The sequence below is a fragment of the Myotis davidii genome, unplaced genomic scaffold (assembly GCF_000327345.1).
Source record: "Myotis davidii unplaced genomic scaffold, ASM32734v1 scaffold370, whole genome shotgun sequence".
Lineage (NCBI taxonomy): Eukaryota > Metazoa > Chordata > Mammalia > Chiroptera > Vespertilionidae > Myotis > Myotis davidii.
In genome coordinates, this window is record NW_006288615.1 from 13,647,320 (window position 1) to 13,673,726 (window position 26,407).

Genomic DNA, 26,407 nt, shown 5'->3' on the forward strand with positions numbered 1-26,407 from the left:
AAAGTTTTTTGAAGTATTTCCTTGTGTCTGCTCTATGTCTACTGTTGGCCCCACCGAGCCAGTGTTAACAGCTAAGGCATTTCTTTTTCCATCTTGTAATATAATTAAAAACAAATTTAGAAGCAGAATAGATGTTTTGTACGTTATAGCCCTGTTCGTTTTAAGGGAAGGCATTGGCAATGCACACAGCTGTTTCTGACAATTATAAACTCAGGAAAGAAAAAAAGAGAGGAAAGAAACCAAATTGACCAAATATGGTTGCCTTTGTTTTCCACTGGGAAGTCTTTGGGATGGCTGTAGGACAAATAGATGTAAATCAAACATTTTTAACCTGCTGCATTCCATAGGAGATGGACATGAAGCTAAGGGGGTAGAGAAGGTTTCAAGTAGTTGAAGATAGAAGGCATCTAAGGGGGACATATGATGATAGTAGCTTATGAAAATGCTTAAGGTTTGGGCTAAATTTCAGTGAATTTCTGGCTTTTGATTATTTTCTCAACTCTAGAGTCTACAGTCTAACGTTGATTTTATGTTTCTGAATTAAAATGGACTATAATTCCAAGTTGGGTAAGTAAGACTGTGGGCATAGAGTAGAGAGAAATAGTTCTAAGTTTTGCTTTGAATATCATCTGTTTGCTAATGTTGATTGTGAGTTGCAGAGTGAGCAATAATTAGATCCTTCAAGTCTTTTGCTAGCTATCAAATGTATAAGGCCTACCCCTGACAACTCGTTAAAATTGCATTTGGCCATGCTCCCTTCCCCACTCCCAAACCATCTTACCTTGCAACATTTTCTTTTTTATAGTTATATCAACTTCTAAAATTCTACATAATTTACTTTTTATGTTTGAGATTATCATCCCTTTCTGCCCCTCGGTCCCATAAGCTGGTGGGATCTTTGATTTGTTTACCAATGCATCCCAAGCATCCAGAGCATTGTCTGGCACATAGTAGGTGTTCAATAAATATTTGTTGAATGAATGAATCATATTCTTCTTTTGCCTAAAACATGACAATGGTTTTCATTGGCTTGGTGATAAAGTGTAACTTCAGTATGTGGCATATATGATCAAGTTTACATATCCAAATATATTTCACTAGAGGCCCGATGCATGAAGATTCATGCAAGAATGGGCCTTCCTTCCCTTGGCTGCCGGCACCGCCTTCGCTCTGGCCAGAGCCACCTTTCCATTTTCGCTCCAGCCTGGAGCCGCCTTTCTGCCTTCCCACGCTGCCCAGAGGCCCGGAGTGGCTGGGGAGGTGCGGAATGCCTATGTCATCACCTCGTCCCCAGCCGCTTGGTGTCTGCATATGCAAAGTAACCTGCCAGTTTTGTTGGGTTAATTTGCATACTCACTCCTGATTGGCTGGTGGGTGTCATGAAGGTATGGTCAATTTGCATCTTTCTCTTTTATTAGTGCAGATTTTTCTATCAAACCATAGCCTATCTTGCTTGTGGGTCTTGTTCATTCTGTTTCTTTTGCCTGGATTTCTTTTTGTCCTATTTTTTCTTGGCTTTAAGTTTTTAGGACTGAGTTTAGACTTTTCCCCCAGGAAGCCTTGCCTGGCCTTCCAAGTCCAAGGTAGGAGCTCCTTCTGTATGTTCTCTAAAGCACATACCGTACTTCCCTGAGCTTTCTTTCTTTTTAGACTATAAACTATGGGAGTAAGAGCCAGGCCTGCCTCGTTCATAGTTTTCTCTGTGCCAAATGCAATGCTTGGTACTTTGTAGGAGGCTCATTAACTATATTCAATCAATGAATCATTAAAGAAAGGCTATGTAACTCAGACATCAACTAGGATCCTACCCAGTAAGATCTGAGGAAGACTGGCCCAATGTCTTTGTCTAAGGTATTTTGACTATTTCTAGGGCCTTATCACTTCTGACCCAATTTCCATTTTGTATTCTTACTGTCCCTTAATTTAGTTTACTGCAGTGCAGTGCCTTGGTTAAGCGTGTGGCCCTGGAGCTCCACCATCTAATTCGAATCCGACCCCTGCCATTTATTAGCTTGTTAACTTCTCTCTGCCCAAGTTTTCTCATTTGTAAGCTGGGGGTGATTATAACAATAGCACCTACCTCATGGTGACTTGTAAAGATTCAATTTGTTTGTAGGTCTTAGTAAATTGTAGCTCTCCCAATCAGCTACATTACTAAGGATGTTAAATTTAGCAGAATTTGCACTGAAGGTGTGTAGGTCCCAAGGTTATGTCACAGGAAATAAATGAAGACATCCTTGTTGGGAAAAGTCCTTTTGTCCATCCCACCAACATGATTTCTCCCCAGTGCACTCCCCAGCAGAGGGCTCTGGCCTTTGGCTCTCTTGCTAGACCCTCTCTTCCTCTCGTCTGCCTTTGCTGTTCCTCTCCCCGCTCTCTGCAATGGCGGCTGGAAAGGCCCAGTTCTTCCCTCTCTTTTGCAGTGTACCTAAGCTCTACTGCTCCAGGCTGACTTCCACACTGGATTCCACACCCATCTCTACATACATGAAGCTCAGTATGCCTGGGTCATGTCCAGATTCAGGAGGTGCTCATCTCCCCTTTAGCACGTCCATTTTCCTTAGGGGGTAGCTGTAGTTAATGTCATATTTCTTTTCTTTGTTACAAGTAGAGGGAAAAAATGATAAACACCCTCACAGGTGTGTATGACAAATAATCACATAATTTGTGAAGCAGAAAACACTAAGGGAATAATAGCCAGTCTTTAGGTTTTGCTTTTAAGATAATGCAATTCCCTTTTGCACGAACAAGACTGGTGGAGGTCTCATAGCCCAGAGATGCACCCTTTGCTTTCCTCTCAAAGAAGTCCTCGCCCAAGTGCTGTGTTGGAAGCAGCCACATTAGCAGGGCTGAGCTGCTGCAACGTTGTAAATGCCAGCAAATAAAAGTGTCAGCAGCCTGGGCGGCGGGAGGCTGGCAGGGCCTGGAGTTTAGTGCTCAGCCCTTCTAGGGGGCTGCTTCATATCCAGCCCACACGAGTAGTGATTCAAAGTTATTTCCTACTGATGGCTCTTCCTGACCCCTGGAAAAGGGGTTTGCAGGTCTCCAGTCACAGCCCACCTGGAAGGAGAAATACCTGCTCAACTTGAACTGCCCTCTCTCTCCAACAGATGGCCCCAGCCTGGTGAATGGATGGCATTTTGAATGGTTGTGGAAGCTTCACCACCACTGCCTATATTGATAATAGAATTTTTGTATTACTTCTCCAGGGACCCATAACCACAGGAAAAAAATATAAGACTTGTTTTCTTTTCACCACCGGATGTATTTATTTACAAAGAGGGACTGTAAGTGGCCAGAGGCACACACTCACTGGTAGTAAAACTCCATCCTGAGATTCACTGATTCCTCACGCTGTGTTTCCTCCAGCCCTGAGGGTTTGTAACATCAAGCACTCAGGCGAGCTCCAGCCAGTTCTGGCTTGTGCCACTGGACAGATGACGCCTGCGATTGGTGAGTTTGGCAAAAGCAAATAGTTTTTTAGGCCTAACGGTACCTGGTTCATTTGAATTTGAGAGAAAAAGATGCAGCTTTTGCCCTTGAAATTGTGTAGGAGAAAATGCTCGTTTCTGGGTAGTGAATAGTCAATAGCCGGGCCCTCATGGCCTGTCCACTGACAGCAGGACCCCTGCTGGGCAGCCAGGAGGTTTCACCAGGCAAGGTCTCAGCACAGAGAAAACAGAGCCCCATGTTGCTGAGTGCTCTCCATAATGGGCGTGCTAATGGCTTGGAAATCATAGACAGCCATTTCAAATGATGTTTAAAAGAGTTTTTAAGACAAGGGAAAATGCCTCAGATCATTAGGAAGGGAAGGAAACAAGCAGGATGCGAAATATGCACAGTCTGATCTAAACTCTGTGAAACAATAGATATCAAGAGGGACATGTACCAAAATGCCTATAGTGGGTGGCACACTGGGTAATGTCTTTTAGTCTTGTGTCTATTAATAATGTCCAGTGATTTCCAGGCTCCTTACAGTGAGCATATATTACTTTTAAAATCTGCATAAAATAAATGTTTATTTAAAAAATAAAGTAGAACAATTTACTTCTATCAGTGACAATTTTAAAGGGTATACTTTTTTTTTCTTACAATGATGCAAAACCTACTATTATTCCCTTTTATCATTCTCCGTTGGGAGGTAAAATGACCCAAGCCTACTGCAGACAACTCTTGTGATTTTTCTGTGCATATTCTTACCTCAAAAACGATGTTTTACATACGACTTGAGTTAACATATTTGCAATAGATGCCAACTTTTGGGGGGGGGCACCTCAGGACCACTTGATTTTAGTTTTGATGCTAAAGTTTTTATCTCGAGTAGTGTGATAAAATTCTATAAACAAAAACTGCAAGGTACATGCATACAGTTAATATATTTACATATAAAAATTTGCTAGTGTTATTACCATTATAAAATTTTATTTTAAAAAAGTAATCAAGTAATTAAATATCCTGAGTTACTGAGCTTTTATTTTTGACATTGATCATTTTAGAAGGAAAAAGGCAAGAACCTTTACTGAATAATGCTAATATCCTCTCTCCATGACAGTAAAACTGGCATGGAAGTTCTTTTAAATTTATTTTTATTTTTATTTTTTAATATGTAGATGTGTCTTTTTTAAAAAAAATATTTTATTGATTTTTTACAGAGAGGAAGGGAGAGGGATAGAGAGTTAGAAACATCGATGAGAGAGAAACATCGATGAGAGAGAAACATCGATCAGCTGCCTCCTGCACACCTTCTACTGGGGATGTGCCCACAACCAAGGTACATGCCCTTGACCGGAATCAAACCTGGGACCTTTCAGTACGCAGGCTTACACTCTATCCACTGAGCCAAACCAGTTAGGGCTGGTATGGAAGTTTTTAATAGGCACTTTACAAGATCTATCCTTAGGTCATATCTGTTCATATTTAATCACATGCAACTTTCACATCTACATTTACGTTATAAAATAAAAATTCTAGAATTGTATTTTGTGGAATAAATAGTTCCATGACATGTTTATGAAAAAGGGTTCTGTGCTCTAATATTTTTGGAAACACTATGTACTACCATCTCCCAACTCTATTCTCAATTCATATACTCACAATAAATGTTCTGAAATGTTCTGCAGAAAAAATCCTTTAAACTCTTTTTAACCAGTATTTCCCCAAATTTCTAACAAGGATATCAGAAGTCCTACTTCCAAGCACTGCAGGAACTGTGTCACCAAAGAAATACCAAGTGACTTTCTTTTTGCTATACTGAAAAAGAAGCAGGGGAGTAGACAAATAAAATGAGCAGGATTTTCTATAAAAATTACTCAAAAAGGGCTTTCTGCTTAAGTCCTTTGATTAACTGTAGAATCCCTCAGATTTTTAAGTGACTATAGCAACCATGGCTTTACTTCGGGTCACAAAACACTAGAAGCCAGAGTGTAGTTCTTGGCCATCTCTGATCATCTCAATATATCTCCTAACTTAAGGGTAACTCTTGCAATAGCTGCAGAGTTGATCTATTTGATGGAGAATGTTAGCATCCTTCTCTGGTATCCCTTCCCTCCAGAAAAAACCCCTGAAACCTACCATCTCTGTTTCTTTCATCTTCTGGTCTTTCTTGTTTTGTCTCAGACCCCAAAGTGACTATGTGAGCATCAGGATATCTCCTCTTAACACCATTTGTTCTCCCAACTCTATCATTTATGAGGGTAGGCCAACAGGTCTCCATTCTAACAGGCAATGCTTGCCCTATATAAAGAATGGATTTTGGACTTAGCAGCAACACTTTGAAGATATCACATCTCTGAGGATGTCCATGAAGTCTTCAGGGCCTACTTTGTTTGTGACATTTATAGTTTTCAAGGACCGTGGCTATATTTTTTTGTGCAGTGCCTAATGCATTGGAATCTTCCATTATTATCTCTTGGTGCTGTTGAATTCAGTTCCTGCACTTACCGAATGTAGGCAAATCCTTAAACAAAGAGAAGTGGTTGGGATGTCATGGCAGTTTTGCAGAAGGAATCCATGACAAGGCTAATTGATTCAGGGGACTTCGTTTTTCAATGAAAGAACAGAGATTAGTTTACTGTCGATCTTAATTATTCCATCCATCAACCATTTGTTGCCCTGGGCAACTGGCACCATCTTTGCTGCTTGCTAATTTAAGCTCGTTTTACTTTAGGGAGGCTGGTTTCTTTTGTTCACTTTTGTGTATTTGGATGAGGAAACAAGGACCTGACATTTCTATGGGTGAAATTCTCAGCTGTGCCATGCTGAGCTCACCAATAGAAGATATTTATCCCTGACCCCCACAGTTTTTACTGCTTGATTGAAATTCATAAACCATATGAATATTTGTGGGTGTATGTGTACAGAGTAACCAGTAAATTAATATAAGTAACATGAACCTGTAAATGAACACAATCTGCCCTACTTGCAAACATGCCAAAACAAGTGAAGAGAAAATATAATTACCATGGCCAGAGGATATTTGGTCAAGGTCTCAAAAGAGTACTGAAGTCTGGCTCTTGGAATTTAAATATGGCCAATGTCCTTCAGTTATATTAGTTTTAAATTAGTTTTTGGTGTCCTGATAGGTTTGGCTCAGTTGGATGGAGCGTCGGCCTGCGGACTGAGGGGTCCTGGGTTCGATTCCGGTCAAGGGCATGTACCTTGGTTGTGGGCACATCCCCAGTAGGGGGTGTGCAGGAGGCAGCTGATCGATGTTTTAATTCTCTATCCCTCTCCCTTCCTCTCTGTAAAAAATCAATAAAATATATATTTTTTAAAAATTAGTTTTGGGTTTTTTTTGCTGAACCCCAAGTACCGCTCCATCTTTCTGCTCATCTCCCCAGTGCATTCACACGTCTTTATGTACCTTTGCCCTGTGTGCCTCTGCAGAGCACTCTCTTCCTGGACCACTTTGAATATATGTAATTTGGACAGAAAGGCCTTCTAAATGGAGCAGTAAGTGGCAGAAGAAGAAGCAAAGACAGGGATTTGCACAATAAAATACTTTCAGAAAAAGAACAACCATATGGCTAAAAACCCCAGGAACATATTTTGGTCAAAATGTACAACATAATAATACTTGTTTAAATACTGCGGTTAGATTTTCACTTGTCTGGGAGGTAACTGACTCATTGGGAGGCAACCTTGTTTATGTTGGGGAACCAAATTGTAACTGCTTGGTACCTGCGGTTCCTTCTCATTTTTTGCGTTCTCAGCATATGACTACACTGATCATACATTTGTAGAGTTTTCTAGTGTAATCAGATGAAATTCATAATAAGCTAATCCAACATATTTAATTTATGTCTTCTCTCTCTCTCTCTCTCTCTCTCTCTCTCTCTCTCTCTCTCTCTCTCCCCAGCGTAATAGTTCTCAGGTCACATATGACTCCCGTCTTTGTCAGATATACCGTTTGTTGCAAGGATCAGAAATTCAGTTAAGAAAGTTCAAGTCAAAATAGTGCTGATTTAAAGGGTATAGGGTCAATTTCATGGAACCCAGTTATGAGAAATGTAGCTGGGCTTCCTAGGAACTGGAATGCCATCAAGAAATGACTCTTGATCTTTCTGGTGCTCTCTTTGGGACTGCATAGTCTCTCTTCTATGCTTTCTTCTATAAATATACTGCATAATCCTCTGCGGCAGATCAGTTTTCTTTCTAAGGCTCTTAGGTTTTGCTCCTTTAAAATTTATGCTGGCACGGGGTCTGACCACCACTTTACATGCTCTCACAGTTTCCTGCCTGTCACCATTGAGTGGTCTCTCAGACTGTTTTCTTCCCTTCATTCAAATGAAGGATTATTGTTGATTCCCCCCACCAAACTGTGAGCTCCATGAAAGCAGGAGCCATAACTGTTTTGCCATCAGTATATTCTCATGGCCTGGCACAGTTTATGTCATGTCACGTAGGTATGCAATGAATTGGTAAGTGATAACCCCAATATCTAGATCTTCTGAGGGTTGTTTCTGTTGTCTGATATAATTTTATCTCTTGGTTTTGGTTAAATGATCTCCTACTGAGAACGGAACATTGTGTATGAAAAATTGAAGAGATCATTGGAGGTTCTGGATAATATCATCTCCTCCTTCCCCAGAGAAGATATACTTTTGCTTCTTTTTTTTCATGGTTTTATTTTTTATTTATTTTGCTTTTATATTTATTTTTCAATTAGAGGTGACATACAATAATATATTAGTTTCAGGTGTATACCCCAGTGATTAGACATTACATAACTTACTAAGTGATCATCCCAATAGATCTTATACCAGCTGACACCATCCATAGTTATTAGAATATCATTGACTATATTCCATATGCTGTATTCTATACCCCCATGACTGTTCTGTAACAACCAATTTGTACTTCTTAATCCCTTCACCTTTTACACCCCTCTTCCCAACTCCCTCCCATATTCGTCTGTATCTGTGAGTCTATTTCTGTTCTGCTTGTTCATTTATTTTGTCTTTTAGATTCAGTTGTGCCATTTTATTGTTCATATTTTTGAGCTTTATTCCTTTTTTCTTTTTCTGATCAGTTTTGGCCAGAAGGACTGGGCTAATGCTCTGCTTAGTGGGGCCAGGTAAGCTAGGAAGAAGCTGGACCCGGCAGGCATAGTCAGTGTCGGTTTCAACTATCTTCTTCTTCTTCATCATCATCATCATCATCACTCTTATTAATGCCTTGTTTTTGAAACTTTGTGATTTGTAAAACACTGCATTTTGAGTTTTCTCCTCTGGTTTCAGTCCTCTAGGATCTGTAATTGATATTTATGTTAACATTTACTGTAATACCCAACAGTGTTTAATCATTCCTCATTTTACCATTGTCGTAATCAATAGCCCACACACCTAAAATGTGTGTCCTAGATCATATAGTGACTAGTTTTCCATTCCCGATGCTGTGTCTTTCCTCCTGCCCAGCCAGCCCCACGCTTCTCCAAGCCCCAGGGAATGGCCAGTGTTTGGTCATTAGACTGCTTCTCTCTCTACCTTTTTTAACTCTTTCCACTCCTCATATGTGTTCCTGAACAGATAATATTTGTTCCGGTGCCTCAAGCCAGGTATCCAGGGGGCTGGGAGTTTTAGGACAAAGCACAGTGACTGAGCAGCAGGACAGAATGAAGGACCAGTGACACTAGATGCATTAGTATCAGGCACCAATACCTCTTAGCTAAAATATATTGTCTGAGTGTCTCTGAACAAGGGCTCAAAATGAAAATACCAAGGTGAACTTAAGAGTTGCTAATAATACACATATTCTTGTTTGGCTAGCAGGTTAAAAACTAGGAACAGAAATAAGGAAGAGGTGCTTCACTGGGGGGGGGGGGGGGGGGGGAGGGAAGGAGCAAGGCAATGAGTTAAAAAAATGAGGTGTCTCAATTTCGCATATCAACTTTGCTTCAGCTTTATCTTTATTAGAGTCTGGGCAAATTGAAGCTATACCCCAGAATATTTTTTTATCCTCTATGGCCACCTAAATTTGCCACTTAAATATAGCAATAGCATTATCATTACCATAAGAGCTAACATCTACTGAGAACTTATGTTCTTAATATACATCATTGTTTAATTCTTACCACAACCCTATTTCATGAGCATTGTCATGATCACACTTATAGCTGATGAAACTCCGATTAGAACTGGTAAGTCGTTTTCCCAAGGTCACTTAAAGTTTAGTAAGTGGCAACGACAATTTTTGAATTTTTGGACTGGCATCAGAACTCTCACTTTTAAATGCTACACTATGCTGCCTCCCTATATACATATAAGACATATTAAAATGTTTGTTTTTATGACTGCCTACACAGTAAGAAAAATACATGGGAAAGTATGATTTTCTATAAGGAAGGGGGCTGAACAGTAAATGGCTAAGTTAAAATGTCCATATTTCGTGTATTTACTAAACTACTGGAACAATATGCAGTCACTCATACAAGGTAGATGCTCATTCCTTCTTCATATAACAACCTAGAGGAAGGCAGGGGTCCAATATCATCCGGGAATTGAGGATCTTTCTCTCTTTTTCCTCTGCCAGTCTGAAGGTGATGCCCACATCTGGCCAGTTGAAGCTACATTATGTCCACGTTCCAGCCCGTGGGAAGGGGAAGGAGAGAAAGCAGAGTACATACTCAGATTTCACGAAGGCCAAGAGCTGGAAGTTGCACACATCACTTCTGTCACATCCTATAAGATCTTAGTTTCATGGCCACACCTAGCTGCAAGGGAGACTAAGAGATGGAGTCTTTGTCTGGATGATCTGTATCTTGCTAAAACATAGGAGGGGATTCTATTTCTAAAAGAGAGAAGGAGTAGCTGAATAGTGGGAGGCAGTTAATAGCTTCTGCCTAATTTCCAAATTAGTGACACAAGTAATAATATATTTATGAATTTGGAATTTTTCAAGTAAGCTGGCATTGGTTATATGATTTTTTTCTTTATAATAAAACTATCTTGTCTTGGATATAATCAAGATAATCAGAATAATTATCTAACTCAAAGCAGTTCTATAGTCTACATTAAAACCAGAAGAGATTGCAGGCCATTGCTTTACTGCAAAAGAGATTATTAACATCAGTAAAATAAACTTCACTATGTAACTAAAAATAGTTTTGCACACACATCATAGAGCGCACGTGACTAGATATTTGGAAATAGCTTACAGGGATTAATTATAAACATGCTGTCCCTTCCCTATTTGATTTGTAAGGTAAGATTGATGGGTGTACACATAGAACAAAAGGGGATTTAATAACAGGGGTAAGCCTCACACCAAGTAGGCGGTCTGATTTCAGACAACACAGAAGGCAGCACAGGAGCTCATGACTCTAAGCCTCTAGGCTTGCTTAGCATCCTCGGGCCAATTAAGAAAAGTTCTGAAACCCCCTGTGGGGACCCCTACAGAATGCAGTCACCTGAGCTACTATCAGCCCAGGAAAAATGATGACGTCTAGAATTGCAGTTTTTGTATTGCCGAAGAATGTTTGCTTTGGAAGTGTTTGTGCATGAATGTGGATAAAACTTCACAATGGTCACAAGTATCAAGTAAAGTGCTCTTGTGGGTGCATGAGCTTCTGGGTTCCTGCCATTTGCCATTATGTGGTGCGGCCCCATCTCCAAAGTCAGGGCTGGTTTGTTTTGGTGATGGCACATTCTTTTTTCTCACACAGTTTTGCACCCCTGCCTGGCTGGAGTGATCATTAGGTTCAGCTCATGGACCAGCAAGAAGCTTCTCCAGGGTTGGAGATGGGCACTCAAATCACAGGACATGAATTGTAAGCATCTCACACAGCGAAGTCCAGCAGCTGAGGGACAGATGCGGGAATCGAGGCCCTGGAATTTGTGGGGCTCCGCCATGGCCGCCTGGCCAGTGCAGGACAGTTGGGTTGGGTTTAGAACCCGTGTCTGCACTCCTCGCCAGTCCTCTTTCCCAGCCCCCCTTGTAATTATAAATTGCAAATATTAGACAATTTGGGAATTTAATCAAAATTCTCTGAAGTCCTACCTTTCTATTTACAGTCCATGGTAGAGTCTAAAAATTCTCTAGTGAATGAGGCATTTCCTGACACAGGCAGGATTGTGTCCCAGGGCAGGGAGGTCTCACCCTGACCAAGGGCTTTTATTTAGACTTGGACGTTATTTCCAAGGGTGGTCTTTATATCCTCTCATGGCAGTTGTATATATGTGTGTTCAGCACATTAATTTGTGATCTTAAAACATTTGAATAGACCTATTTTTATAACTATTTTGGCCTCATATATTTTGTTTTAATAAAACAGGAGCCTGGACAATTGAGAGCCACAAGGGCTTCATATTTAGAAGAAGTTTGGGATGATGCCATGCCCCGGTACAGAGCTGAGGCTGGATAAACACTTGCTGAACGGAGTTTGAATCCCGATCAGAGGATTACACTTGATTGCTTTGTTGTTGAGTTCAGTCCTGTTGAAAATCAGCAAAGTATAGAAGAAAGAGCACAGAATGAGATGTGAAAACATGGCCTTAGAATTCTAACTCCACTTTATGAGTTATGTAGCCTTCAGCCAGTCATTTATGTGCCTAGAGCCTCAGTTTTGTCATCTGTGATATGAGGATAAGATCACTGGCTCCACAGTAGGGTTGAAAAACATGGTTACATCTTCAAGTAAGATGATGTTTGTAAAAGTCTTTCAAAATGGGAGGCATCATTTAAATGTGAGGCAGATTGGTTTTTGTTATTGTTGCAATACCTTTTTAAAAAATATTTTTTATTGATTTTTTTACAGAGAGGAAGGGAGAGGGATAGAAAGTTAGAAACATCGATGAGAGAGAAACATCAATTCAGCTGCCTCCTGTACACTCCCTACTGGGGATGTGCCCACAACGAGGGTAAATGCCTTTGATCGGAATGGAACCTGGGACCATTCAGTCTGCAGGCCGATGCTGTATCCACTGAGCCAAACTGGTTAGGGCTGTAGTACCTTTGTTGTTATATTATTTCAATTGTAGTTTATTTCCAGTTCAGTGGCCCATGTTCTAATAAGTTAGGTTATTGCAAACTAGATGAGAAAAGGTGCTAAGCTGAGTATAGAAATTGTGTTTGGCCACACATTCATTCAGTGGTCTGAGAGCCTGACACCCAGCAGTGTACCATCAGATCCAGAATAACTTTGCTCACTGATGAGATGCCTTCTTTGGGTATCTCTCTCCCCCCCCCCTCCCCCCATCACAACCTGCTAGGTGAGCAGCTTCAGATCCTTCCAGGAAATAAGGATGAGCTGTAGTTAATCACCAGCACACTCCTTTGGTCTCTAGAATATCGGTTCTCTGCCAGCCACCTTCTTCTTTTTGGGTCCATAGTAAGGTGGCCAAGAGGAACAAACCGGTTTCTGATCAGTCACAGGGACCTTCCTGTCCTCTGAGCATGCATGACATTGACATTCTGAAACACTCATCCTGTCTTGTATTATTTTTTTGGTAATGAAATCCCACAAATACAAAAATCTGAGAGCATTTGTCCCAGACGTAAAATGCTCCCTCCAACAGTTACCCACTTCTTCTTTGAGCTCTACCTTTGTCATGTTACTCTAGCTGAGAGTAACAAATGGGGAGAACTTCTTAATGGAGGCCTGGCCAGGAAACTGCACCTGCAAAAGTTCAGAGATCATTGAGACCCTGAGAGTCCAAGTGCTTGAAAGATTCACTGTGTGAAGCACCGAGGCAGGAGAAGACAAAAGACCAAATAGGCTGGCCTTGTAAACCAAGGAAAAAGGTTTGCCATTGTCACCGAGGGCAATAGGGAGCCACAGAAGTGTTTTAAGCGGAGAGATGACAAGATCAGGTTTGCATTTGATCCCTCAGCTTCTCTGAACTTGTGCTGGGAGGTCCACAGAGCTCCTGGGCCTCTGCATCTGGGAACCAGAGAAGTGTAGTCTGAAGGCATCTGTACCTTAGTGGGGTAGAAGGGCAAGCAATCTCCTCGACAGGGAGAAATAATAACGAGGCAGATTATTTGGGGCTTTATGCCAACAGAGAGGACTAAGCCCTTTGAAGTCAGAAGAAGATCCTTGTTGTCAGGGCCCAGCGTGAGCAGCCATTCCCAGAAGTCTTCCTGGGGCTTGGTCACGGTCACATGCTGCTCCCATGGCCTGGACCTGCACATTGTGAGAACAAGTTCAATTCCGACCAGCCCTGACCAGATCTGTCTCCAGCCAGCCTGCGCTGTTTTTAGTCTGGAGGGAACCGAGCATAGCGAGCTTACTTTGCATCATGGCAAAGCTGGTCCTAAAAATCAAAGGAACCTATACCAAGACCATATGGTCACTGCAGAGTCACTGTAGGGTCTGAAGTTGTCCTACGCTGTAGGTAAACATTGTTGGCCTCTCAAGACAAACACAGCTCTTGGCACTGAGAGCAGTTTTCTGGTGTACATGTGGGCGTGCTGGTAGTTCTGTGACAAACGTGAGTCATAGAGGCAATATATCCTGAAAATCTTCATGTGAACGAGCACGAACTCCACAAAATATCTTTGACAAACTTATTTAATAAAATTAGAATATTTTATCACAAAATATTGTGATGAAATTAACACCGTAAGCTACAAAATGGAGAGGAAGTGGGAGGAGCCAAAGACGGCTTTGAATGATTTCATAATTTTGCCTGGGTTTGGCTCTCGTCTCTTCTTTTATCCTGAGGACCTTTTGGAAAACCAGGCTGGAGGGGTGTGTGTATGTTTGTGTGTGTGTGTGTGTGTAGTGTCCCTCATTGACTTTATTTTATCACGAGGGGCCCAGTGCACAAATTCGTGCACCTTGAAAGAAACTGTGGGCCACGAGGCTGTGGTAGGCATAGGGGTGGGTCTCGGCCCATCCTCTGCACCCCCACCCGGCCTCTCCCACCACAACCTCTGGTCCCCTGTCTGCCGGCAGCCCCACTCCCATTGCCACCACTGCCACTCCCATGTGCTGTCCCGCTCATACCTGCTGACGGTGCAAAGCCATTGGGGCCCACACCAGCAGTGAGTGCGAGTGGCAGCTGCTGCACTGATTGCCCCATAGGAGCAGGGGGAGGTGGAGAAGCCCTCAGGGGCAATCAGGGCCAGCAGCCGCAGCTCGCACCCGCTGATAGCGCTGAGTGATCGGTACCGGCACTGGGTACAAGCGGTGGCTCCAGTACCAGCTGTGGGTGCAAGCGGGGCCAGCACTGGCAGTGGATGCAAGTGGTGGCTCCAGCGCTGGCAGTGGGTGTGAGTGGGTCCAGCGCCAGGAGCAGGTGCGAGTGCCAGGTGGGGCCATGGCACGCAGGAGCAAAGAATTTTCAGTAACCACCAGAGGCTCACCCTGATGACAGCGACCAGTGCCCCCTGCTCCACCATTCTGCCATGGCCAATGCCTGCCATGTTTCGCACACGCCCCCTGGTGGTCAGCGCATGTCATAGCAACCGGTTATTTGGTTCCGGTTGTTCCACTGTTTGGTCTATTTGCATATTAGCATCTTATTATATAGGATCTTGTTTTTTCTTCATACCATCCTTTTAAAAAAACTTTATTATTATTTTTGACATTATTACAGATGTTCTCATTCCGTCTCCCCTCCTACCTCCCCCACTTGCCCACCTCCACCAAGCTCCTACTCCCTCTTCCCTCTGGCCATCACCACACTGTTGTCTGTGTCTGGGTTTATGCATACATGTTCTTTGGCTAATCCCTTCACCTTCTTTCATCCAGTTCCCATTCCCCGCCTCCCTCTGACAGCTGTCATTCTATTCCATGTATCCAGACCTCTGTTTCTATTTTGTACATTAGTTTATTTTGTTAATTAGATACCACATTTAAGTGCAATCATATGGTATCTGTCTTTCCCTGAATGGCTTATTTCACTTAGCATAATAATCTCCAGGTCTATCCATGCTGTTGCAAAAGCTCCTTTTTTATGGCTGCATAGCATTTTGTTGTGTAACCCCTCATTAATTTTAGGGACTGCTTTTCTCACATGCAACTAGTAAAAAACAGAGCAGTAGGTATTTAGTAGGGCTCATCTGGATGAGCTGATAGATTTGCAAAGCTATCTCGAGAACTGCTCTTTCTTTTCATTGCTTCAAAGAGCAGCAGTGGGACTCAAAGTGAGAGTGACCAGGAGACTAGGAACATCTTACCTCAGGCTGTGTCTTTCTCACCTTTGGGCAAATTAGGAAATGCTTCAACATGATGGGCTGGCATCTGTGAGGGATGCCAGGGGAGGGTATTCTGATATTGATGGAGGATAAGCTTAGAAGCTCTCTAAAGTCCCCTTTAATGATAGGGGAATGAGAGGGAGAGGCAGGGAGGAACAGGGGATTGAGGGGAAGAGAGGGAAACAATGATGGCCTCTCTTAACTGTAAATATGCCAGCTGAAGGTTAGAGAGATTATCATTTCAACTATTGTGTAGAGACTAATTTAATTTCCTTTTGATTCCCCTCTCTCTTGTTTTTCTTTATTTTTGTCCTTTTCTGCTCTCAATTTGCTGCTGCTACTGCTCCTCCTACTTCTCATCCTCATTTTAAAATAAACTGGTAAATAGAAAAATTTCCCAATCTAGTACAACATTATTGGGGGGAAAAATCAAGAGTTTATTTTATCTGGGGATTTTAGAAACACCGACTCTAATAAAAACCAGGAGAATATGTGGCGAAATAGAATTGTAAAACACCCAGTCAGTTACAGGTATTTGAAAACTGATGGTTCTGAGGGGTGATTTGATTAGGTAATTACCATTGTAAAGGAGTAACTTAATCTGTGAGACTCCCCCAGTAGAAAATTCATACTGCTCTGGTTTAAAATAATTTCTTCACAAATTGCACTTAAAAATAATTGGAAATTTAAAAAAAGCAAATCTAATTTTTCAATAAAAAAATCAACTTTTAAAATTCCTCCCTGGTGGTCCAGCATTATTAAATATTCTTCTGGATTTTTTTTTATCTTGCTTTATTGGAAGGAGAAAAACAATTATCTGTAAACGTAATTTTTAATGCATGGTAATAAAAATAAATGGCAGAGTTCTGCCGCAGTTCACCTAAATCTTCTTCCCTGGTGGTCTCGTGGTATTAAATAATCGGTACCACATGTATTCATCATTTGCTGACAGCAAAAGAAAAACTTTGGCATTTTATTGTCTAAAGAAACAGGCATGATGTTATTTAGGCTTCTGGGCGACTTTGCTGATGGTCTGTGAAGAAACCTTCATTTTCCTTGCTGGTGGGGCTGTGCTGTTTTTGTTAATTTATATGGCAATTAGTGTAAAATCAGAGACAGGCACTCTTACAAGGTTGATTTGAGATCTTGCAGGTTGTCCTAAGAATAATTTAGCTTCTTTCTGTATTAATTGGGGCAAGGGGGATGTTTTCTGTGTTGTTAACTCTGTGCTGGGTGTGACTATTGCAGTGGGCAGCACCAGGCAACGCGTACTGAGTAAGTGCTATTTCCTTTGCACTGTGTTGAGGGTGAATTGTTAGCCACCTCAGGAGAGCACCTCGGCTTTGGTTCCTTGTGCCTACTCCTTCCACTTGGCTGAGGCTGACTGTATGATAACTTATGTACACAGCAAATTTCAAACTTGAAAATTGATTCATGTTTCTGTGTATGCGCGTTAGAAACAATATTTTCTTTCCTTTTGTGAAAAAAAGGCAGACTTGTAAAAGCTTAAGTAAGATGATGTCCTTACTAGTGTGTATAATAAATATGGTGGTTATCTGGAGCACAAGAAAACATGTTGGTTGTGATCTCTGTGTCAGGTTTTAGAAAGCACAGTGGAAGGCAAAGTGGTCTCATTTGCACGCATATTTGCTTATACATATTTACTGCAAAAGCAATGAAGTCCTTTCTTTCCTAGAAACACATGCCTTATATAATCAAAATGATTGGTAAAAAAAAGTAGAGGCCCGATAGTTATGCACATTTATGTGTTTAATGAGATGGTTTTGTCTCGTCTCCTGATGTATCAGTACTGTCTAGGGGCAATGGAGGCCCCACACCAGTGTGTCTCCTGTTGTTATTTCTGATGGGGTGACACCATATCATAGCAGTAAACCTCTAGACAGTGTTGAGTTCAGATTCTGCCACTGTCCATCACTAGCTGTGTCACATCAGGCTACTTAGTTACACTGCCTGAGCCTCAAGTTCTTCGCTTACGTAATGGAGGAGAAGGACACCCACCTCACCGAGTCTATGAGACTGAGGGATTTCTTAGCACAGTGGCTCCCACATACTATGGATTCAGTATTGATGGCTTAAAAAAAAAGTTTATAGAGCAAATTACACTTTTCATTTTTTGGGGGGGGAATTTGTTGCTTTGAGTTTTTATAATCTTACTTCAAAATTACTCTAGTCTTGGATCAATCCATAAAAATGAGATTTTTTTTTAAAAAAGGGAGATAACTTGGAAATTCATAAGCTCCAAATCAAGAAGGAGCAACACTCTCTGAGCCCGTTTTCCTTAGAAATTTCCCCAACTGGCTTTAGAGCTACCTTATTTTAACCATCTTAACCCTGGAAAGAGCAGAACGTTGGACATTTGATGTTGTCTCACATGTTCAGAGCTTGCCACATTTGAGAGTCTATAGGTATTACTTATAATATGTACTGTATACTTATGCAACAACTCAAGGAATTCAAACCAAAGTCACAAAACAGATTTCCCTTTACCAGGGTGTCAACACTCATCTCTCCTTGGATTGGCCATGTGGGAGGTGGTACATCTTTCTTCCTGAGAAGTCCAACTACATGAGCTTAGACATTTTCCCCCTCAAAGATTTCTCCCAGGCTAGCAGGGTAATTTTAACTCTGATAGAAATCTACGGGTTATAATTGAAAACATGTGTGCTGGAGTTGTTGCTGCCAAGCTGTGTGTGGCAGGAGTGCATCTCCACTGAGCTCCAAAGCATTCCTGATTTTATGGCGAGTCTCTCCATTGGGGTCCTTATTAATAGGTTTTATGTAGGTGGCTTTTTGATGATCGACTGGAGAGTGAAAAGCTTTCTGTACAAGGTTTGAAAAGCAGCATTAAAGCCCTGGAGGGAACAGGTTTTGATCTTGTGGTGTTTTGATTTTAAATAATATTGGATGCTATGGCTTTGCCTTTAAACTTCTCCCCCAGATGATGCTAGCAGCCTCTCTTGACTTTTGTGGGGAAACTCCCTCACAATGTAGCAATTACTGATTTATGTTCCAGTGATAAGAATGTGTTTTATTGTGGTCATAATATTTGTTCAATTTAACTACTATGTACTATAAAGTACCATAAAAACTTCTCTTCTGATCAAATGTTATGAGACAAAGGATCATAAGCTGCTCTTGATCCATGCACTCTACGCCAGTGGTCTCTGTGGGGGTGCCACATGAAGAGGACAGAATGTGGTCCTGCGGGCAATGTCCTATGTCCTTCCACCCGTATTTTAAAGTCAGTCCCTAATATAGGTCGCTTAAGCATTTCTGATGCTTTCTTGCCATCAGTTGAACTCCCTTTGTAAAAACACTTAGAAAGACTCTTCATTTCTCATGACTCTTCAGATCTCAACTTCTCATCAATCAGCCCCAGACAACCTCTTTGGAAGGTTGACTTTTCACTGAGTTTTGCTGTCAACATTTGAACCTGACTTAGGATTATGTATATTCTGTGATCATAGGTAAAGAAAAGGAAAAAGCCAAAATGACCTTTCCCCTCTTCTTATCTTTTATTTTGCTCTGTTATTCTTAGGGGCAATGGAGAACCTCAACTAGGTAGGCAGCACTATTTCCCCAAAGCAAGCTCTAGGGAAAGGACTTCTCATGTGACCTCCATACTGCCCTTGCCAGAGTGATCTCCCCTGTTCCACGCTCCCCAGCAACGCCACATAGCCTTCAGGGTCAAGACTGTACCCCTTCAGTGATCTAAGTCCTGCTATGTTTTTAAGTCATCTCTAGGACTGTCCCTTCTCCCCCTCACCATCTATTCTACTCACTACTCTGTCTATCCTGCAGTCATTGGGAACTATGCCGAATCTCCAATGGATTCACCATGTCATATTCTTCAAGCCCAACATCTTCCAAGAAGCCTTTCATGTTGCCTCAGTGGGCTTCCATAGCACTCAGTGTGGACGAACTAGAGCTGGACCAGTGAGGAGACATACTTGATTCTGCAATAGAACCACTGTAAAAGGATTCTACTTGCGGATCCCAATCTATTTCAATATGAGATCAAACAGGAAATGATTTTTATGCCTTTTTACATCTCCAGATAGAATGAAAAGAATCACGTTTTCTGTATATGCTTTGTTCCCTCTTTCATCCGGAACTGAGCCGAGGCCAGTTAGTTTCTGAGGAAACCCAAGATTGAGGGAGAAGAGCAGAAACTATTTTAGTGTTGTTGGTGGGTGCCCTTTGCACCTGCAAAGTGTGACCTGTGTGTGTCAGCCTGATGTAAAGGGAGATGCACATATACAAGAATGGGACATGGTCAGAGGCTAGAGATCCTTCTGGGGAGTAATTTGAAACCAGGTAGGTATTTCTGTTCACAAATAAAAGAGTTTACAAATGTGATTCCTCTATTGATTTTAAATGCCATTTTTTATTAAAATGCAAATAACATTACAGGTTAAAATTAATCACTGACCCTCTTATAACAACTATATTTGTGACCATTAGGCCTAACAGTTATGGAGAGATACGGAAGGGAGTAGGGAGACAGGTTGAGGCAGGATAGCACTGTGGCAGAGCAGTGTGCTCTGGAGACCTGCTGTGCGGCTTTGGCGACTTACTTAGTCCCTCTGTGGCTCAGATTTCTCATCTGTGAAAATGGGGGCCAGTAAACGTGCCTGCCTCAGAGTTGTTATGGGGACTAAATGTATTAATTTGTGTAATGTATTGACATCAGTGCCTGACACTGAGCTAATATTTACTGAGTACTTCCTATAATACTTTGGTCAGTTTTTTTTGAAATAGTAGTTGCTTGTCTTCAAATACTTCTAAAAAATAAATCAACCATGTTTGTTTACTTGACTTTCTCCCTACTAGATTTTGACTTCCTTTATCCATCTTTGTATCCCTAGCACCTACCCCTGCAGGAAACACCCATATTTATACCTTGAATGAATTAATGAGTGAATGGTAGTGAACTATACTGCTCTTTCTGCTTTCTGTTTCATCATGGAAGAATGAAAAAGGAGCATGAATTCTGCCACGGTGTATGATTACTCTCTGGGGGTTGTCTGACCACGGCAATTAAGAATTCACAAAGATGATTAATTGTACATGGCTGTGCTAGTAAAATAACTTTGATAGGCTCATTGAACGGGAATTTCCCTAAAGGGTCATAGAAGCCATCTCCTGCTTTTGGGCAGGTGGCTCTAATATAATGTAGAAATGATATCTGTGTACTATTTCTAATAAATCTCCCAAAGAGAAAATGCCTTATCTTTCTTGGTGGTAATATATAATAATTTAGTAGCCTATATCTCTTAAATAGGAACTTCATTGGGTAGTTTTAAAGGCATTAAACATTTAGGTGAGGTATAATAAAAATGGAATAAATTCTTATTCAAGTAGCTCTTGTTCCTGCTTTAGAGTGTCTTTGAAAATGAAGCTGGGTAAGTATCAATCCTGCGTGGCATAATTCCATCTAAAAAGAGGTCCATTGATAGATGTTCCTTCATCAGGTCTTTACTGAGTACCTTCTGTGTACAATGCTTATACCCTGGGCTGGGATATAGTAGTGTATACTGTACACATGATGCTTGCTCTCTTGGAGTGCGTAGTCTAATGGTAAAGCTAGACTTTGAACAAGCAATTAAAAGGGCACTGAATATTTTAAAGATTTTGGTCAAGGGGATCTTTCTGGGGGAATGTCCTTTAAAGGACAGAAAAGAAGAGAGATTCACTCAGACAAAGATAGAGAAGTAGGCTGTGGCCAGATCATGCCAGGTCCTAAGGCCACGCACAGTGCTTTTGGACTATGTCCACTTAGCTACGCTGTATCATGTTTCCAAGAAATCCCTTCCTTGTATGGTTGTGGGTTAGTATAGGTCACAAAAGACATTTTGTGGGAGTTTTGGAAGGTGACAGAGAAGCATCAGCCATAGGTTTTGTGCTCTGAAGATTGGTATAGGGTTCCATGTGGCAGCTCATGCAGCTGTCCTTGGTCTTCCAGCCAACCTCTTAGTGTGGGGCAGCTCTTGGATCTACTGCTCACATCATAGCTCTTCCCTCATCTTCTTCAAGTCCGGGCTAAGTGCACATGCAGCTCCATGGCTAAAGCTGAGGTTGGCGGTGGTGAGAGACAGACATGGGTTTTGGTTTGTCTTCACAATTTCCAGTTGCCTAATTCATCCTCATGGGCTCCAGTTTGTCTTTACTCTTGTCCACATCCAGCTGATCTCAAATCACCAGTCTGGTTGACCTGTGATAACTTTAGGCTCAGAACTAGATGCAGAGGCAACTAGAGGCAGAGGCACTGGCAAGCAAAGACTTCTCCATCAGCTCCCAAGATTGTATAAGGTCTGTGCCAGTTAATAAATCCCTTTCTTTATCATACTGGATATTCTTGTCTGTTAATACCCTGACTGATACACCATGAAAGGTGTTTATACTAAGAGTGATGGTGGACACTGAAAGGTTATAAGCTGGAGATTGTGATGAGAATTTTTTTCCATTTTGTCTGCAAAGTGGAGAATGGCTTAGAGTGGGCTTAGTTAGGACAAAAGCAGATATGAAATCTATGGGCAGAGGATACTAATGCTAACCAATAACCTTGTCTTTTTTTTTCTGGTTCAGAATTAGATTACTTTTCCAGTCCTTAAACAATTTGGTAAGACCATGTAGCTGGGCCCTGGCCAGGGAACATGAATGGATGTGATGTTTGCCACTGCCATGCTTGGCAATTCTCCGTGTTTCCTCTCTTCCCTGATTCTCTAGCCAGAAGCAGTGGACCCAGTAGAGGACTCAAAAGCCCTAGATGATGTTGGAGTTAGAGGACAGAAAGAGCCTGGTCCCGGGACAGCTGTTTGCAATACGTGCCTCTGCACCAACTCTCATTGAATTCTGCTGGGTGGAGAAATACATTTTTATTGTGTACAATCACCTAAATTTTATTTATTAAAGTCTTATTTATTAAGGTCACAAGCATTAGTTAACCTGAATAATATAGAATGTGGGCAATAGATAATGATTCAATAAGGTATTGGCAATGTAAAACGTTATCAGAGGGTAGAATCAGTAACTCTTAGTGGCTGATTAGATGGGGTGGTGGTAGAAAAAGAGAAGTTAATACTTAATAAAGAGGCAAGACTAGTCCCAAGTTTCTAGTTTGGATAACACTAGTGCCACTGACTAAGATAATGGGCACTGGAAGAAAAGCAGATCTGGAAAGGAAGAAGAGTTCAGCTTTGTACATGGGGAGTTTGAGATGCCCTTGAACCCTCCAAGTGAAGATGTTTTCATTTCTTTCTCTTCACTTCTCCCCCTGGGAACTTGGTAATGGCTCTGACCAGTAGCTTAAAATGTATCATGATCCATATGGCATTTAGTATTGTCTTGTCTTTCTGTTTCTTGAAACCTCTCTATGATTATATTACATAGTCTCATCTCTATCAATTTCTAATTCTTAGATATAGGGGTTTGTGCTGCAGGGAGAAGGTGCTCATCATTGACCTTGCTAGGTTGGTTTCCTCATCTTTCTCCTTATCTGGACCTCTTAATGGAGGATGAAAAGCAGGGCAAGATGGACATCATCAGGTACATCTTTTTGTTTAGGTTTTTGTGGAATATGGTTGTCAAGAGATGCTCGGTCTATCTCTAGAGGAAAGATGATTACTAGCTTCTACTGTTCAAACAATCTTTTATGTCTTGGAGGACATTGATAATTAAAATGGACAATAGTGATTTTTCCATTTCCTGGCTTTGGATATTGGCCTCTGAAAGTGTTATTAATATTTGTGACCAAATAGCCATGCATTGGTATCAGATAGGTGATATCACAAGTCACCTATCAAGTTTGGATGTAAACCAGAAACCCAGATGTGGAACACGTAATGTCCTATCACTAATATCTAGATCCATAATCTTCATTTTCTATGCTTGCCTTCCCTTCCTTCCTCTGGATAACAATTCAGTCAGGTGTAGAATGGACTAAAAGATTAAAGACTTAAATGTAAAACCCCAAATCACAAAGCTCCTAAGGGAAGAAAACATAGGCAGTAACCTCTCTGACATTTCTCTTAGTAATATTTTGTATGATATATCTTCACAGGCAGGGGAAATAAAAGAAAAAAATAAGCAAATGGGACTACATCAAACTGAAAGGTTTTGTACAGCAAAGGAAACCATCAGCAAAACACAGAGACAACCTATCGATTGGGGCAAGATTTTTCCCAATGACACATCCCATAAGGGGTTAATATCCAAAATTTATAAAGAACTCATACAACTCAACATCAAAAAAATAATACAACTAAAAAGTGGGCAAAGGATCTGAATAGACATTTCTCCAAAGAGGATACAAAGATGATGAATAGACATCTGAAAAGATGCTCAGTCACTAATCAGATAAATGCAAATTAAAACCACAATGAATCACCTCACACCTGTCAAAATGGCTATCATCAATAAGTCCACAAACAACAAGTGTCAGTGAGGATGTGGAGAAAAGGGAGCCCTTTGTGCATTGTTGGTGGGATTGCCAATTGGTGTAGCCACTGTGGCAAAATAGTACAGAGGTTCCTCAGAAAATTAAAAATATACTTTATCACCCAGCAATTCTGCTCCTGGGTATTTATCCAAAGAAATTCAAATCGCTAATTTGAAAAGACAGATATGCCCCTATGTACATTGCAGAATTATTTACAATAGTCAAGATATGGAAGTGACCTAACTGTCCATGAATAGATGATTGGATCAAGACGTGGTACGTGTATACCACTCAGTCATAAAAAAGAATGAAATCTTACCATGTGCAACAATAGGGATGGACCTAGAGGGTATTATGCTAAGTGACATAAGTCAGAGAAAGACAAATACCATATGATATCATTTATATGTGGAATCTAAAGAACAAAATAAATGAACAAATAAAACAGAAACAGACTCATAGATACAGAGAACAAGCTGATGGTTGCCAGAGTGGAGGGGGCTTGAGGGTGGGGTGAAAAAAGTGAAGGTATTAAAAAGTACAAATTGATAGTTACAAAACTGTCATGGGGATGTAAAGTGCCACATAAAGAATATAGTTTATAATATTATAGTAACTATGTATGGTGCCAGGTGGGTACTGGACTTACCAGAGGGATCACATTGTAAGTCATATAAATGTTAACCACTATGCTGTACACCTGAAATTAATATAAAATAATATTGAATATTAACTGTAATTTTCAATAAACAAACAAATAAAAACCAATTCAGATTGGCCTAAGTGTGTTCATTTGTTTACGCATTCATTAAACTGATAGTTTGTTCTTATTCCAGCCAATGAACAGAATGATGGGAATGCAGATTTCAACAAGTTAGAGTTCCTGTGTGATAGTTTGTATTTTAGACAAATTATTAAGCAGTTTTAATGCAGAGAGGTGAGTGCTATGGGAACATGCATAAAGGAAACCAAACTCCATCTCAAGGAATCAGGAAGGTTTGCAGATACTATCAAAGTAAGGTGAGCAGGTGGAGAGTTTGGAAGGGGAGGAGAGGAAGAACTTTTGCTGAGAAGAGCATGTGCAAAGGCGGTGATCATCTGATCTTACATGGGGTGTTCTTTGTGTGTCACTGTGCACTTCCCGCAAGAGAGGATCCTCAAGCTGCCCCCCGCCCCCGCCCCACTGTACACAGGATTCTTCCAAGGGACCTGGGAAATAGGTGGAGTCTTCCACTTGTTCCTCCTTTCAGACTTGTTTAGGATGCAATTCTTCCAATATTTTGAGTTTAAATTTGTTTCTGGATGTGCATATATGTGAATGAGTGTGTGTGTGTGTGTATGCACCCATTTCCAGACTGCCCCCGCCCCACCACCCCTGCCGATGTCCTCAGACCAAAGAAACATGCCCAGATACATTAGGTAGGGCTGGATTCAAATACACATTTTTTTTTTCATTCATCTACAAATGCCTTATCATGGTGTAAGGGAGGCAATGATTAAATACATCAGGGGGAATGTGTTTTGGTACCAACATCCAGGGGCAAATGTACTAAAAATGGTAGCCAGAAAACATGGCTTCTGAGGTGTGCACAGAGCTGTGGTTGGCAAAAAACAGAATGGCTGTTTGTGTGTTTTTTTGTTGATGTAGGAAAAATCTGAAGTGGCCTTGGATAGACAATATGTGAAACTTCTCCGGGATCTCCAAGCAATGCTCAGGCGATTCGGATGCAGAGGTCCATGGAGCACATTTAAAAAACAGTGCTCTAAAGAAGTCAGCTTAAACAAGAGGTTTAATTTCTTTTTTCCCTGCAGCTCCATGAAATTGTTTTCCATTCATTTTTGGCTCTTCCTGAAGACATTTCCGCATGATGACATAGGGAGAGCACATTTGCAAATCACATTCAGCTTGGTGAGAGAGAATGAAATTGAAGTCTCAGCAGTTTGCAAAGGGGAGGCTTTCCCCTCCCTCCCAAGCTCTGTTATTACCTTATTCAATTTGTACTTTATTTTGAAGCACGTGTATAGAAATAAGCAAAATATTAATTCAAGCTCGTCTTCAATTTTGTGTTTGGCCTACAAACCTCTAATGTCTCTCCCGGTTGCCCAGGCGGACTGCTGAGGGCTTGGTGATAGGCTGAGGTGGGCATATCCATTATTCAGTATGAGCTGCAAGCGCTTTGATGTTTCATGAGAGCATGTGGCAGACCTGGAGGCGGAGTGTCAGTCAAGGGAATGTGGTCTAGGCTACTACCGCTTTCATGTTTAGCTGAAGGCTTAACATGAACTGTGCTCACATGTCTCAAGGAT